Genomic DNA, 17,564 nt, shown 5'->3' with positions numbered 1-17,564 from the left:
GTTATGCCCAATAAAAAAGAGACATATAATACATAGTCGTAGCCTAACTATTATGTTTTTTTCCCTCAAAATTATGGAAATTTTGGTCATGTTTTAAAAAAAATCGGTAGGGATCTTTGTAAATTCAATTAACGATTATGTTTTTTTCCCTCAAAGTTATGGAAATTCTGGTCATATTTTAAAAGAAATCAGTAAGGATTTTTGTAAATTCAAGTAAAAGTTGTCAAACTTCATAATTTTAGGTGCCTTAGAACTTTTTGATGGTGCTGAATCTATTTCCACCCTCAAAAACATGATTCAAATACTGTCTCTACAAGATTTTTTGAAATTGTTTTGCGCGGATGCCACTTTTGGTCATCTAGGCAATTCCTTGGCCTCCCTAGACAACTCCTAAAACATATATTTCCAAAATATATAAACAATGAATACTAATGATGGTAAATTGGCATGAGGTAGTCAAACTATGCTATGTTTTGGGAGGTCCTTAGTCAAGTTTGTTTTGACTTTGTTTTGAATTTGGGAAATTTGATTTGTGAACTCTATTTAAAAATAAAATTTAAATAAATAAATAAAAATTATCATATCAAAATATGTTCTTTAATTCCAACCAACCACTTCAAAACAGAAAAGATTTAGACGATGTACATTAAAAATATGATAAATGCAATTAGTGCACTCTCACAGATGGAAATTGTAAGATATAAACAAAGAAAACCTATCTACTAATATTAGAAGTCATTTGGCCAAAGATTTTTAGGATGATATGATGAATGTGTGCTAATTTTATTGTAGAGTCATGATTAAAATAAGATTTCATCAAATAGTTAATGAAAATTTTGTAAGTATAGATTTTGTATTAAAAATATTAACATGTTTTTGGAAGAAAAAATATAACACAATGATCATGTTGTTACCCATAATTTTAATGTAATAAAAAAAATATTCAATATTAAATTAATTTAGAACTGTCCCTTATTTCCATTAATAGAAAAAGAAAGGAATGAAAAAACAGAATTCAATATGAAATCAGTGTAAATCTATCCTAATAAAGGATCTACCAAGAACCTAAAGGGATCAAATTTCATTATATGAAAACATAGTTTTAGAATGCAGATAAATCAATGATTAATATGGATCTATAGTGGTTTTATGTTTCTCTCTATATAGACCATGTGTAATTTTTCATTGTTCAAATTGCATTTTTGACTTGATAAATGAGTGATTAAGATGGCTTGGGACTAAACCACACACAAACCAACTAGTCTACACCTCAATTATTTTACCTTTAATTAGTTTTTCCTTCTGAGCATTAAAATATTTTACTAAGGTCAACATTAACACACACATTCTCCATCTCTCTAAGAGAAATATAAGTTGTTTTTTTAATTACTTTAATGGTTTTAATTAAAACTAACCAAATATGTACAATCATTTAAGTTTTTATTATAACCGAGAATATTTTTCTATTTAAAGTATTTTTTTAAAGGACAAGTGTCAACTCCAAGTTGAGCACCAACGAAATTACACATCATCCTCATACTAGATTGTAGAATGAGCCTCTCAACTAAATTAATTTGGAATTGTTTGTTATTTACATTCCTTAAGTGTTAGTTCCATATTTAAGTGTCTTAATTTGAGCAGTATGGCATTACATTTGTCTAAATATTAACATGCTCATTCTCTCAAAACTAAAACTTGGAGGAAAATTAAGGAATGGAAATTAAAAGGTATTTCAATGAGGAGTAACATGCTCACACTTTAAAAACGGTAAGTATTAAGCATCATGCACTAAGTCAATTATTGGCTTAGTGCCTTTCATCTTGTTCATTTAATATCATTTTATTCTCATCTAATGAATAAGATGAAAATACATTAAACCAATCATTAACTCAGAGCATGGTGCTTAATATTTACTATCCCATACAAGATAGATACCATGAAATTATGACCTACATCCACTGCCTCCAACCTTCTAGCAACATAACATTCATGCTCTCCCACCTCTCCCACATGTCTTTGTCCATTGTGTACATCATGGTTCAACACCCCATATCAGATATGAGATTGAAACTTAAATAGGAAATATTATCCATGTATGTATATATATATATATATATATATATAAGTTTTAAATTTAACAATAAATTTGAATGTTTTTAAAATTAAATAGGAAGGACATAACAAAAGTTTGTCTCTGCATGGCCATATTCATCTCCCCTACCTGCATCTATCCATCTAGTTTAGATTTGGAATTTCAAATTTACTTCACTTGTACATTGAAAATTTGGTGAAGGTCGTTTGTTTTTTACCTCTTATTTTATGTCTATTACAAGTTAGCGCAAGTTGGTGAACATTATGCAAAAGAAAATAACAAGAAAGAATGACCACATGAAAAGGGATTTATTAGCATAATTAGGAATAACAATTCGTTTGATTTATTAGTGAAACTAGGAAAACATCGTGTTTTCGTACATGTCTCTGTGTTTATCTCTTAAAAGTGAAGAAAAGTATATATGATAAGAAAAACACCAATCACACTGATGGAACACAATTTCAAAAGGATTCCGCAAATGCTTAGATTTGAGATAGTGCTCATTGGCCTTCTTTATATGTAAACTTGTAATTTAACCAATGAAAGATTTATGATGAATAACTTAAATACTTACATGGTTTGCAATACAATTCATTCCTTAGATGTTGCTAATGGTTTAGGGTTGTAACAGGTGTGGAGAAAGGGTGGAATGGAGGATGAGGTGGATTATTCCGTCGACCCATATGATAATATCTTCATTTGGACTAAGATGCCAACTCATGCACTCGATCTGGAGACCATGGTGACACCTGGCACACCAAACATAGGGATTTTTTCCTCCCTTCCAACTTGGAAACGGTATCGGCAGTCTCATAAGGTTTTCCTCCCTTTTCATTAGTGATGTCACCTAATTTGAATTATGAATTATTTTCGGTGCCAGAGGAGCCATCCTCGCTAGGGTTTCAAGACCCTAGTTTGGACGTCAGTGTAGACCTAACCCACTATTTCCCCTTGGATACTCGAATTTGGATCTTGGGGGGAGGCCCCCAAGATCTGAAAAATTCAAATGCGAGAAGAAAAGAGGAGAACACACAATAACAAAACCATAAAGAAACCTTTTTTATTAAAACAGATAATAATTGTAAATGCTACATTATGGTGGACCTTCTATCCTTTTACAAAATTTCACTCGTTACTTATAGCCTTTTTTTGTCACAATACCACAGGTAAATTCCATGAGTGGGTAAATACGATGGGTGAATGAATACCATGGGTGGATTTCACTTACAATACCATGAGTAAATTCCATGAATAGATAAATACCATGGGAAGATGAATACCATGGGTCGATGCCACTTACAATACCATGGGAAAATACCATGGGTTTTGCCACTTACAATATCATGGGAAAATTCCATGGGTGGATAAATACCATGGGTGGATGAATACCATGGGTGGATGCCACTTACAATACCATGGGTAAATTCCATGGGGGAATGAACACTATGGGTGGATGAATACATGGGTTGATGCCATTTTCCATTCTGATCATTCCTTCCTCCTTAAGAGGAAATGGTCCCCATTATGTGAAGTTCCCTCGTCAAAAGTCTTTATTGAATATGAAGAACCACTAAAGAGAAGGCTTTTGCGTTGTTAACTAATAGCTGTGATGAACAAAGATATGAGGATAGAGATACCCTGTAATTGTAGTGACTAACTGTGCTACTCATAGTGTGCGGCCTAGAAAATGGACTTCGATAAAGTGTTGGTTTGTGGATGACTCATAACCATGAAAAACGAACATCCGAGGATAGAGATACGCTATAATGCCTGTGACCAACTATGGTACTAACAATGGGCGGCCTAGGAAATGGACTTCGATGAGTGTGGGTTTGTGGATGACCCATAACCATGGAAAACGAAGATCCGAGGATAGAGACACCCTGTAGTGCCTACGACCAACAGTGATATTAATAGTGTGCAGCCTAGCAAATGGAATTCGATGACAAGGATTTTGTGCGGTTGACCCATAACCGTGATGATGATTGTTGATGAAGTAGTAGGTGCCTACATAGTCTGGGGTGGTAGGTCACATCTCCAAATAACCCAAGTTGGATGTTGAAACTAATGAATGTGAAGCAGATGTCTACTAAAGTAGGGTGGGAGGGTACATCTCCAAAGGGAACCCGCTCTGAATGCTGCGCTAGATTTAAAATGGGCATAAATTGGTTAATATAACTCAGAACATTTGTTACAACCTATTTTTGGAAAGAGAATTGGTGAGCTCCAGTATTGCAGCAATGATGTTGCAACTCCTGGGACTCCCTACTTTACTTTTATCAACCCGGTAGTTCATAACAAACTTGGAAGCGACGGTGCTATATGCACAAGTACTAGCTCTTACTGCAGGCTATCACTTGATCAGTTGGCACAAGTTCGCTAGGAGCTCAAGCCAACTTCTATGAGTTCTCAGAAGAAGCTTTTAACTATGATGGAAGGAAGTTAACTCAAAATAGGCTAGGCTACTTGCAGAAAGAAGATGAAAGCTAAAAGGCAATGCAAACCCTAGTTTTACTAACTAACCCTACTTGTGCAACAAAAGAGATGTAAACTACTGAAATGGATTCCATTAACTATTGAAAAGGAAAAATGCATGTGTTTAAGCTACTTTTGAAGGAAAATATGGAAAAATAATCTTTTTGTATTTTTGAGTAATTTTATGCAGAATTATTATGCTTATGTTTTAACTATTTGTGACTGTGCAAAGGTTTTTTGGCGAAAGGAAATGGAGTGGGCATTTGAAGGAGGTTGGAAAGATGTGGAGAGGACCTAAGGAGTCCCTAGCACCCTTCGAGATTTTCACCGTGATCAGACTTTGAAAAATCGCTCGCATGAACTTCTACAAGACGCTGTAGGGGATCTACACGGAAAGGCCGAAAGTGGTTTTTAGAGGGTTGAAGGTGGAAAAATGGTGGGAAAGTGGAAATAAAGGATGGATAGAGATGCTAAGGGGTCTAGGACCTTGTAAATGAAGCTCACGAGTGAATAAGATGGTTGGATTTGTTCAGAGGTGAAGGAAGCAATTTTGCACAAGAATGTAGAAATTAGGGTAGTTTGGGAAAGTATGGCGAATGAGTAAAGAAAATCTTGAGAGAGAGACTGGAGCAGGTTGTATGATGGAGGAAGGATATGCTACAGTGTCTTACAGGTGTTCTACACACTTCTTTCCAAAACTAACCCAAGCAAACACTAAGAAAACAGAGTTTTACCTATTGTGACCTAATTCTGACCTAGAAACCATAAAAGTGATGAATAGAACTTTATAGACAGGAATTCATGCAAGAAAGATATGGAAACTAAGAAAGAATATATCTAAACATGAAAACGCAACTGATATCAACCAAGGATAATTTTAGGGGCGAATGTTCACCCTTTGGCGAAATTAAGGGGTTTTAAATTTTTAGTGGGCGAATATTTTGTATCATAGTACATTTTTACAAATCACCTCAAATAGCCCACCTTATTTTAAGGGAGAGGGTAAAAAAGGTAAATTTAGCCCTTAAAATTAGGACTTACAACCTTCCATTCGCCCATTTTCAAGAATAGGTTTTATTTAAGTGAATCCATTCGCCCATTTTCAAGAATAGGTTTTATTTAAGTGAATCCTATGGGCCAAATACCATATTTATAAAAGAGGTATGGTAAATTAATAAAAATATAAATAAATGAGAGGTATGGTAAATAAATAAAACATTTTTTATATTTACTCCATAAGTCACCTTATATACATGTAACGGTGTAAACAAATAAAAATATAAGTAAAGTGGAGGTATGGTAAATAAATAAACCGACTTTTTATACTTACTCAAACGGTATGGTAAATAAATAAAAATATAAATAAACTAGACGTATCGTAAATAAATAAAACCTCTTTTTATATTTAGTCCATAACCCTCGTTCTGTTTATGAAGGCTCAAGAAAGAGGTGTTATTTAAGTGAATCCTATGGGCCAAATACCAGATTTGTAAAAGAGGTATGCTAAATTAATAAAAATATAAATAAACGAGAGGTATGGTAAACAAATAAAACATTTTTTTATATTTACTCCATAAGTCACCTTATATTTACGAACACTCAAAAAATGGGTTATATTTAGGTGAAACCTATGGCCAAAATACTATGGGACAAATACCATGGACTAGATTGTTATTAATACCATGCAAAAAACCATTATTAACCCTAATATTAGAATTAAAAAAAAATAAAAATGGCACATGGTATTGACCCATGGTATTCACCAAAATGGCACATGGTATTCACCCATGGTATTCACCTAGAATGTAGCCTATTTAAATGGGCGAATTAAACTAGCATGTAGCCTATGCTAAGATTCACTAGGACTTTACAAAGTTTTATTATTTAGTGAAAGACTCGCCAAGATCTGACAAGATTTTATAATTGAGTAAAATATTTGCCATGCCTAGTGAGAGATTCGCCAAAAAATTATATATACATATTATATTATTGATAAAATCGCCTTCCATTTTTCCTATATACCATGGAGATTCGCCCATTTATTATATTTATAAATTTAGGGGGGGTTCTTAAAATTTTCCCTGATATCAACTTTTCCAACTCAAAATCTAACACTAGAAATTGCATTGGAAGGCAAAAACAGTGTTTTTGTTACAGCAAGAGTGCGTTGGTCTCAATTCATGGTCCCAAGGAGGGAGAAAGGAGATCAAGGCCTACTTGGTAGCCTTTCTGTGGATCGTTTCTGCTATCAAACTATCAAATCAACCTGAAGCAAGAACAACTATCTTAATCATAAAAAACAACCTAAGTAACAAAGCAAGATTTAACCTATATATCAAAAATTATTCTATGAATGCAATAAAACACATAAAAGTACAAAAAGGAGGTACTGAGCACTTGGGTTAGGCCCAACCCCAAGAGCTACAGCCCCCTAAGAAAGATCAGAACTAGTTCAAATCTGGATTCATCTTCATTGATAAAAAAAATAATAGTTACATCACAAAACTGTCTGCAAGAAGAAGCTCGAAAATGAGCTAATTGCAAGGTTGCACTAAAGTGAAAAAATAGACTATCAAATGGCTAAAATCTAAGTAAAATCTTACTAACAAAACTGAGGCCCTAAGCCTTCTTATTTATACAAATGGGGACCTCGAATAGTCCTCCTAAAATCAAGGAACTCAGCTTCCTAGAACTGAAGATAACAGTGGTCCTACTTGACTTGCTCGACTGCCCCTTGGAAAGTGGACCTTTGTGCTTCGAGTTTTTGATGGATAATTTGAGGTAAGGGCTCATAAATGAAGGGGAAACCCTCCTACAAATCCTCTCCCTTGTTCTTCCACGAATTTGGCTGCCAAATGCTCATTAAACCTTTGATTTTGTCTCAAAATTGACCAAAACTCTACATAAAGCACACATTAGACTTTTTGGCATAATGACTAACCCAATTCACTCTATTAGCATAAATATGATCAAAAACATGCAATAAACTAATGAGAATGGTGGATTAAGTCAAATTAAGAGGTAAAATGAGCCCATATAATTACCCATTTTTGGGGCTCATCATCACCCCCCTACTGAAGGTGTTGCTCATCCTCTGAGCAACTAATCTATCTCTTCATCTTTGATGGCCTTGGTGGCCTCCCTATCATCCCAAGCTTCTGATGTGGTCTACTCATGTGTGCCATAAAATTATACCTTCTTGTCCATGTCCTTCCACTGCTCCTCCTATTCTGCTTGTTTGAATTCTTGTTCCTTTCCTGGCCTTGAAATACATGGAGGCCTGCCTTTTTCTCTTCTCTGTTTTTCCTTTTGTTTGAATGTTTGTGCTTCCTCATTACTATTCTTCTCAAGTTCTTCGGTTTTCTCCTCCTCTTCACTGTTGGTTTACTTCTACATTGTAAGGCTTTTATTGCCCAGTTGGGCATGTAGGTCATTTGGGCTTCTTTTTCCTGTAACTGTTGTTTTAAAATATGCACTTCATCTACTGCCTGAGATTCTTTTTCTTGTAGCAATTTCATTAACATTTCAACATCAGATTGTGGCTCTCCCTCTTGCTGTTGTTTCTTTGTTGCTTCATTTTTTGTTAGGGGACATTCTTTCTATTTCTGCCCTCCCAAGATGGACAACCTATCTCTCTTATGAATTTCCTGCTGTTGTAGCTACTTTTTCAGGAGTTCATTTTCTTCCTATAGCTAGGCTCTTTTACCGCTCTCTATGTGCCTTACCATGGCCAACTCTTCTCTTAATTCCTTTAGCTTTTCCTCCATGTGGTGTTGAGTGTTTTTTTTTTTTAAACAAAATGCTCAGGTGAGAAAGCAGGCAGAACTAAAAACAGAGGGATAGTTGAATGTTCCTCTTTTTATGAAACCAAATAAGGAATTTCTTGTGTGCTTCTCCTTACAACATCAAATTGCAATATTTCCCTTTGTTTTAAACTGCTTTGATCCTGAATTTGACTCTCTGCTTTTGAAAATATTTTTTTTTTTTGACAGAACAGAGGATAAATAACACAGGTTCTTTTCAGAGAGTAGGCAAATATGCAAATTCGTTTTTTTTCACACAGGCTGGTTTCTACGGTTGCATGTATTTTATTTACAGTAGAATTTGAGAAAGAAGGAGACAGACTTTGAATGAAGAGAAGAAAACAGAGAATTGTGTAGAACTCAGGGAAAATATGCAGGCAAAATTTTAAGCTTCACTCTCTTTTTCAATCCACTGCTGTGTTTTTAATCCACCACCTTATTCAAATAATTCATATGCGGAGAGGTTTCCCGAGCCTACCTCATTTCCAGCTCGAATTTTGACAAAAATCTCAGGTTTTCCTTCTACAGAGTTGTTCTCTGCCCTTCCTGTAGAAATCTTCTGGCTCCTGTAGATTCTTTTTTCCATTCCTGTAGAACCCGATAAGCAGGAGGGTTTTGGAAAATGCCAGAGAACGATTGGTTCACTGCTATGGAAGTGGTGTAGAGCTTGCTACAGCTACGGGGACAATGGTAAAATGGAAATAAAGGTGGTGAGAGTATTTCAAAGAGGAGTTCTTACGACTGTTTATGGAGATTTCTGGTGATGGAGGGTGAGCTGGCCAAGTGTACGTTGGCCCCATGCAGACCGTTGGTCCCCACTATAGTGATATTATGAAATTGTATGTTTCTTGCCCATAATCACTTTCCATCATTGGCACTTGAGCTCAAAACAGCTGCCACTACCTGACTGTTACATTTTTCCATGAGTTGACTAGACACACATGCAGTGTGATCTCCTGATGAGTGCGATCGAACTAGCTGAGGGTATCCAGTTAACTAGCCACCTTTCTGGCTTAATCCAACCATTTCATTCGTTCATGAAGATTCGAATCATACAGATGCAAATACAGGAACTGGTTTAGAGACTTACCTGTAAGTCAAAATGTGCATGCTGCTTGGTCCTTTTGCTGCTACATGCTCATATTCAATTGCTGCATGCCTGTATCCCTTCTGCTATATGCTTTTTACTGTCTGATGTGTGACTATTTTTCTTGTGCAGGTATCCTCTTGTTGGATCTAAGCTGCAGGAGTCTGTTTCAACCTTCATTATTGCTCCCTCATGCTGCTGATGCTAGATTTTTTGCAGGGCAGCGACTTGTTTTGTCCATAGCTCCCAAAAAATAGACTGGATTAACCTAAATTTTTTGAGCATGTTTCTATCATCATTATGCACCTCCCATTGAAAAATTATGGTCAATGGATGCACAGATTTCGAGAAAAACTGAAAATGGCTGAAGGTGACAAATGTCAATTTCTTGGAAACCGTGCACTAGAATTGGCTGAAATTTCTTGGGCAGGATACTATCACCCATATGAATCTCTCCATGAAACAAGTTTTTAAATGGATGCACGGATATGGAGAAAATGCAAAAATGGCTGAAGGTGATGGAGGTTGATTTCTTGGAAACTGTGCATCGGAATTAGCTGAAATTGCTTGGGCAGGTTACTATCATCGATATGCAACTCCCCATGAAACAATTTTTTAAATGGATGCATGGTTTTCAAGTTAGGAAAAAAACAAATTTCTGCTCTATGTATTTTTGTATCAGAGCATTCTGCAGTTTTTGGAGAGTAAGAAAAAGATGAGCTTGGGCTGTAATGCAGACTTGGAATTTATGGGAGAGAGGTTTGAAGATTGTAGGGGGATTTATAAACCCTTTATGAAGCTTCCTTGTTCCTCAAACTGCTTTTGAATTCCATTTCTGGCTTTCTGTAATTTCTACAAGATCCTCCTGTAGAAAACACAGTTTTCAGAAAAGAAGCACAGTGAGGTGGAAAGGATGTCAAAAATGATGGAGAAGGGTGAGGGAAGGTAGGATAGGTGCTGCTATTGGTTTCAAAGCCTTCTTGGCACCTGTTGCTGCTTCCTGAAGTTCTATAAACCTACAATACAACTGGAAATTCATTTTTTTTTTTGAAAACAACTAGGGCGCCTCAAGGGGGTTTTCACCCTAATTGTCTGCCCTGGGCGCCTCCAAGGGAGGTTTTCACCCAGGGATCTTATTCATTTTTTCTTTTCTCTTATTTCTAACCCATTGACTGCCTCATGGAGGTTTTCAATCAATGAGCTAATCTGAAGCGCCTTCAAGGAGGTTTTCACCTTAGATTTTTATTTTTCTCTTATTTTTCATTTTTTCATTTTTCTCTTTTTTTCTTTTTTTTCTACCCTACCCTACTTGAAAAACAAAATTATTTTCAAGTATAAGAATACTTCCAATGGAGCCATCTGCACATCGAGATGATAAAAAAAATGATGTGGAGGCTTGAAATGCATGCTTTGACAGGTATTCGGATTTTAGAGACCAAATGATTTGACTTTGAAGGGATCAAACATAGTTGAGGAAGATAGTACTGTTGCAACTTAGTGACCATCTGGAACCATATCTCAATATAGCTGTGATGTCCTTGGTCTTTTTATTGATCTGGATCATTCTTCATGTCTTCTTCTACCATGATCTTCATATCTTCCTCTTTTTTTTTATTTTTCTCTTGAATACCTGGAGGATTTGATGGTAACCGTGACGGAGCTCTCTTGATCTTTGATTATGTTGTCTTTTCTTTATCAATTGCAGCCCATGATTCTTTGATCTTCTCTTTTGTATCGTCTTCAGCTGGATGTGGTCCTTCAATGATATCAATATAATCTCTTTCTTACAATACTCTTCCTGAGCTATGGTGAATAGCATTGAGCTCAAGAGGAGTTGTTTGGACCTGTTATGCCTCAGCATTGTAATTGGGTTGAGCTACTCCAATGTGCGGGTTTGGAAATGGTGGTACGGGTAGTTGAGTGGGGGTGTATATTTGAGATGGATGTGGATGGGGTTGTGGTTGGGCAGGTGGTTTCCCACTATATACTTGCTGAGCATGCCTGTTATTTTGGTTTGGGTTTGATTGAGCGGGCATTTGGGGCTACCTTGGTGGAGCAGGAGGCAATGGTTGCGGTTGAGTAGGTGGTGGAGGCAAAGGAGTGGGAGGAGATTTGTACTGGGGCCTCCAACCCTGATGAGGTGCATTCCATTGAGGTTGTGTCTGAGCATAGGGGTGAAATGGATGAGTAGCCAGTTGAGCATGGTATTGAGATGGATACAACCAGGAGGGGGTGTGGACCAGGAAGGATGACCAGGGGGACCCCAAGAAGGCATGGAAGTGGCTTGATAGGGGTTGTAATAAGTTTGGGATGTCCCTTGAATTCCCTACTGGTAAGGTCTGGGTCCATGTGGCCTCCTTTAGTTCATGAAATAGAGTGGTTCAGTAGCTCCTTTAGCCCCTTGGTACATACCTTTAAATCTGGGTAAGCAAGGGCACTGGTTTGTAGGATGGTCTTCTTCATAGAAAAAACACACTTCTATAGAGTGCAATGGAATTCGTTCCTAGGACGCTTTCTAGTGCACCTGAGACAAAATAGGGCCAAAGCCCTCTCTGCTTCCTCTCGACATCTTTTGATATGCATGGCAAGCATCTGCCTCATCTCGCTCTTGAAATCTTCCCACGTGTTTCCAATTTCACTTTCAATGGATGAGTTGGAAGAAAATGTATTGCTCCCAACATTTATATTTTCATCCATTGGCTCCAGAGGAATGTTTTCTTCTTCTTCTCCCCTATAGGTTCTTCAAATATGTCTTGTTGTCCACCTAAGGGTTCGTCTTGATCACAGCCATTGAAGAAGAGAGAAGGTTGGCTGTGTAAAGCAGTGGGGGTGTTGGGCAAATTTTTTCCTAAATTATCCCTATTCCTACGAGGCATGAAAGGAAATCTTTTTGGTTGATTTTTTTTTTTTTTTCTGCTTGTACCAGCAAAAACTGAAATGGATTGAACAACAAATTGCAACTAAATAAAATAAACCTTGTTGAAATGAAAATTGCAGAATTGAAATGAAAGCAGGAAATGACTAATCTATTTTGATGAAATGAAATTGTAGAATTGAAATGAAAGCATGAAATGTCTACTCTACGCTTGCTGAAATGAAATTGCAAAATTGAAATGAAAGAAGGAAATGCTAACCTATGCTTGCTGAAATGAAATTGTGGAATAGAAATGAAAGCAGGAAATGTCTTATCTACACTTGCAAAATTGAAATTGCAGAATTGAAATGAAACAACTACTTAGGAGAAGGTTGCAGTAGGAAATAGAAGAAAAGCAGTAATCACAAAATACTCTGACGCTTCCCCAGCAACGGCGCCAAAAAGGTGGTGAGCTCCAATATTGCAGTAAGGATGCTGAAACTCCAAGGACTCCCTACTTTACTTTTATCAACCTGGTAGTTCGTAACAAACTTGGAAGTGATAGTGCTATATGCACAAGTACTAGCTCTTACTGCAGGCTGTCGCTTGATCGGCTGGCAAAAGTTTGCTAGGAGCTCAAGCCAACTTCTATGAGTTCTTAGAAGAAGATTTTAACTGTGATGGAAGGAATCTAACTCAAAAGAGGCTAGTCTACTTGTAGAAAGAAGATGAACACTGAAAGGAAACACAAAACCTAGCAAACCCTAGTTTTACTGACTAACCCTACTTGTGCAAGAAAAGAGATGTAAACTACTGAAATGGATGCCATTAACTATTGAAAAATTAAAATGCATGTGTTTAAGCTACTTCTGAAGGAAAATATGGAAAAATCATCTTTTTGTATTTTTGAGCAATTTTATGCAGAATTATTATGCTTGTGTTTTAACTATTTGTGACTATGCATAGGTTTAGTGGCGAAAGGAAATGGAGTGGGCGTTTGCAGGAGGCTGGAAATATGTGGAAATGACCTAAGAAGTCCCTATCACCCTTCTGGATATTTCCACCATGATTGGACATTGAAAAATTGCTCGCATGAACTTCTACAGGAGGCTGCAGGGGATCTACAAGAAGTTCTACACGAAGAGGCTGAAAGTGGTTTTTAGAGGGTTGAAGGTAGAAAAATGGTGGGAAAGTGGAAATGAAGGATGGATAGATATGTTAAGGGGTATGGTACATTGTAAATGAAGCTCAGGAGTGAAGAAAATGGTTGGATTTGTTCAAAGGTGAAGGAAGCAATTTTGCACAAGAATGTAGAAATTAGGGCAGTTTGGGAAAGTATGGCGAATGAGTGAAGGAATCTTGAGAGAGAGAGTAGAGAAGGTTGTATGATGGAGGAAGGATAGGCTAGAGTGTCTTATAGGTGTTCTGCACACTTCTTTCCAAAACTGACCCAAGAAAACACTAAGAAAACAGAGTTTTACCTATTTTGACCTAATTCTGACCTAAAAACTAGAAGAGTGATGAACAAAACTTTTTAGAGAGGAAGTCATGCAAGAAAGCTATGGATACTAAAAAGGAATAGATCCAAACATGAAAACACAACTGATATCAACTTTTCCAACACAAAATCTAACACTAGCAATTGCATTGGAAGGCAAAAATAGTGTTTTTGTGGCAGAAAGAGTGCCTTGGTCTCAATTCATGGTCCCAAGGAGGGAGAAAGGAGGCCTGCTTGGTAGCCTTTTTGTGGATCTTTTCTACTATCAAACTATCAAATCAACTAGAACCAAGAACAATTATCTTAATCATCAAAAGAAACCTAAGTAACAAATCAAGATTTAACTAATATAACAGAAACTATTCCATGAATGCAATAAAAACACATAAAAGTACACAAAGGAGGTACTGGGCACTTGGGTTGGGCCCAACCCCGAGAGATACAACCCCCTAAGAAAGATCGGAACTGGTTCAAAGCTGGATTCATCTTCATTGATCAAAAGAATAATAGTTACATCACAAAACTGTCTGCAAGAAGAAGCTCAAAAATGAGCTAATTACAAGGCTGCACTAAAGTGCAAAAATAGACTATCAAATGGCTAAAATATAACTAAAATATAACTAACAAAATTGAGGCCCCAATCCTTCTTATTTATACAAATGGGGACCTCCAACAGTCCTCCTAAAATCAAGGAACTCGGCTTCTTGGAACTCAAGATAACAATAGTCCTACCTGACTTGCTCGGCTGCCCCTTGGAAAGTGGATCTCTGTGCTCTGAGTTTTTGATGGATAATTTGAGGTAAGGGCTCATAAATGAAGGGGACACCCTCCTACAAATCCTCTCCCTTGTTCTTCAACGAATTTGGCTGCCAAATGCTCATTAAACCTTTGATTTTGTCTCCAAAATTGACCAAAAGTCTGCATAAAGCACTCATTAGACTTTTTGGCATAATGACTAACCCAATTCAATCTATTAGCATAAATATGATCAAAAACATGCAATAAACTAATGAGAATGGTGGATTATGTTGAATTAAGAGGTAAAATGAGCCCATATAATTACCCATTTATGGGGCTCATCAAGAATGATCATTATGCATCTTCCCATGTGATTGAAATCACTTCTTGGACACTCTAGAAACTAAAATTCATGCTGCAACTATCCCATCATCATAAAAGTTCTGTAAAAAAATATTTGATTTTAGATCAGCGATATCTTCGTCATCCAAACTCTGATTCGACCAATTTATTTTTTTACATTGGGTGAATTTTTCTAGAGGAGCTCATATATGCAATCAATTTTCTAAAATTATGCACAAAAACTGCAAAAAATGATAGGAGAGCAGTCATCCATGAATTGTCATCAGAAAACATTTCTACAACATAGCTGATTTTAAATCAGCAATATCTCCCTCACCTAGACTTTGATTCGACTGATTTTTTTTTATTGGGTATTTTTTTGCAATGAATATAGATCTGTTATTTATTTTTGTAAATGTTGCACCAAGAGTTTCAGATTTGATCCGAAAACTCACCGCCCAAAACAAATTCTTGCGGAAAAAATGAAAAAAGAAAAATTATTCCCTCTTTGCCCAAGAAAGTGCTCTATGGATATCATAGCACGTGCCTGAAGTTTTTTGGACGTGTTCAAAAAATTGACTACTTTCCATCCTTAGACAGATGTCTAGATGAAGGTCGTCAATAGGATGATAGTGCACATACTCTGCATGCACAAATCCAAGCATCCTCAAACATTGGATGAGAGTCTTCCATATGTGCAACACATTTATAATAGAGATCTCCATAACTTGACTAGTCGTAGTCCCTATCAAGTGGGTCTCGAATTTCAACAATTGTGCTTGATTGATGTTTCCATGCCTCATGCGACTACGCAGACTGAATCCACACATGTACTACCTGAGGCTGATAAAGCGATCTACCACCAGGTCCATGACATTCTAAAGAAATCAAATGGCAAGTACAAGCAACAACATGATCAACATTGGTGCCACACAAGTTTCAGGTCAACAAAAAAGTCTATTTGCATTTGCAGAAGGAACACCTTATCAGAGCCTATCAGAAACTCAAACCACTCTCATATGGTCCTTACACCATTACCAAGGTTGTGGCAGACAATTCAATTGAGCTCAACATTCCCCCATTCCTTGGCCTACACCTAGTGTTCAATGTGGTCTGACTTGAAGGTTTTTGGACGTGTTCAAAAAATCGACTACCGTACATCCTCAGAAATATGTCCAGACGAAGGTCATCGATAGGATGATAGTGCACATACTCTGCGTGTACAACTCCAAGCATCCTTGAACCTTGGATGAGAGTCTTCCATATGTGCAACACATTTATAATAGAGATCTCGATAACCCGACTGGTTGTAGTCCCTATCAAGTGGGTCTCGAGTTCCAACCATTGTGCTTGTTTGATGTTTCCATGCCTCATGCGACTACATAGACTGAATCCATACATTTACTGCCTGAGGTGGATGAAGCAATATACCAGCAAGTCCATGACATTCTAGAGAAAAAAATGGCAAGTACAAGCAATGAAATGATCAACATCGGGTGCCACACAAGTTTCAGGTCAGTGAAAAAGTCTATTTTCATTTGCAAAAGGAATTCCTTGTCGGAGCCTATCGGAAACTTAGACCACTCTCAGATGGTCCTTACACCATTACCAAGGTTGTGAGAGACAATTCATTTGAGCTCAGCATTCCCCCATTCCTTAGCCTCCACCTAGTGTTCAATGTGGTTTGCCTTCGACCATACTTTCCACCATTATTAGACACATTAGACATTGCAGAAAAAATCACACCTACAGAGTTAAATCCAAACTGCATGGGATAGGCCACAACTGTTTTGGATCTTTAGGGGAGGCCCCCAAGATCTAAAAAAATCAAATGCCAGAAGAAAAGAGGAGAACACACAATAACAAAACCACAAAAAAACTTATTTTATTAAAAAATATAATAATTGTAAAGGCTACATTGTGGTGGACCTTCTGTCATTTTACAAAATGTGACTTGTTACTTATAGCCTTTTCTGGTCACAATACCATAGGTAAATTCCATGAGTGCGTAAATACCATGGGTAAATTCCATGAGTGGATGAATACCATGGGAGGATGAGTACCAAGGGTTGGTGCCACTTCCAATACCATGGGTGGATGCCACTTACAATATCATGGGTGGATAAATACCATGGGTGGATGAATACCATGGGTGGATGCCAATTACCATACCATGGTTAAATGAATACTATGGGTGGATGAATACCATGGGTGGATGCCATTTTCCATTCAGATCATACTCTAGTTGAAAGTTCCTTCCAGGGGTCTTTTATTGAAGTTGAGCAGGTATGGGAAAAGTTGGGAAGGTCCAGTTTTATGCCTTATTTTTCTAGGGGTTTCTCAAATGCAGGTGGGCCAGGGTTTGGCATCTCACAAAGGGCAGGATAGGATTTTAGCAGGGATTTTCAAGTTGAGCTCGTAAGGGAAGAGGTAGAATGGTCTGGTTTTGAGCCTTAGTTTTCTAAGGGTATCTCACCTAATTTTGAGTAAGGTGGGATAGGGTATGGAAACTCTTAGAGGGTGGAAGAGACTTTTAGTGGGGGTTTCCTAGTTAAGCTAGTAGGGGTTAATTTTGAAGGACTCTCAAATTGTGTAAATTATGGGAGTGCTTCCATGGAGACCTATGACAGTGCAAGGGGAAGGACCAAGGTGTACACTCAGACAGGGTGAACCCC

The sequence above is a fragment of the Pinus tabuliformis genome, chromosome 5_2 (genome assembly GCF_031772625.1).
Source record: "Pinus tabuliformis cultivar Carrire ecotype Pingquan chromosome 5_2, CPIR1, whole genome shotgun sequence".
Lineage (NCBI taxonomy): Eukaryota > Viridiplantae > Streptophyta > Pinopsida > Pinales > Pinaceae > Pinus > Pinus tabuliformis.
This window is presented reverse-complemented; position numbering follows the sequence as displayed.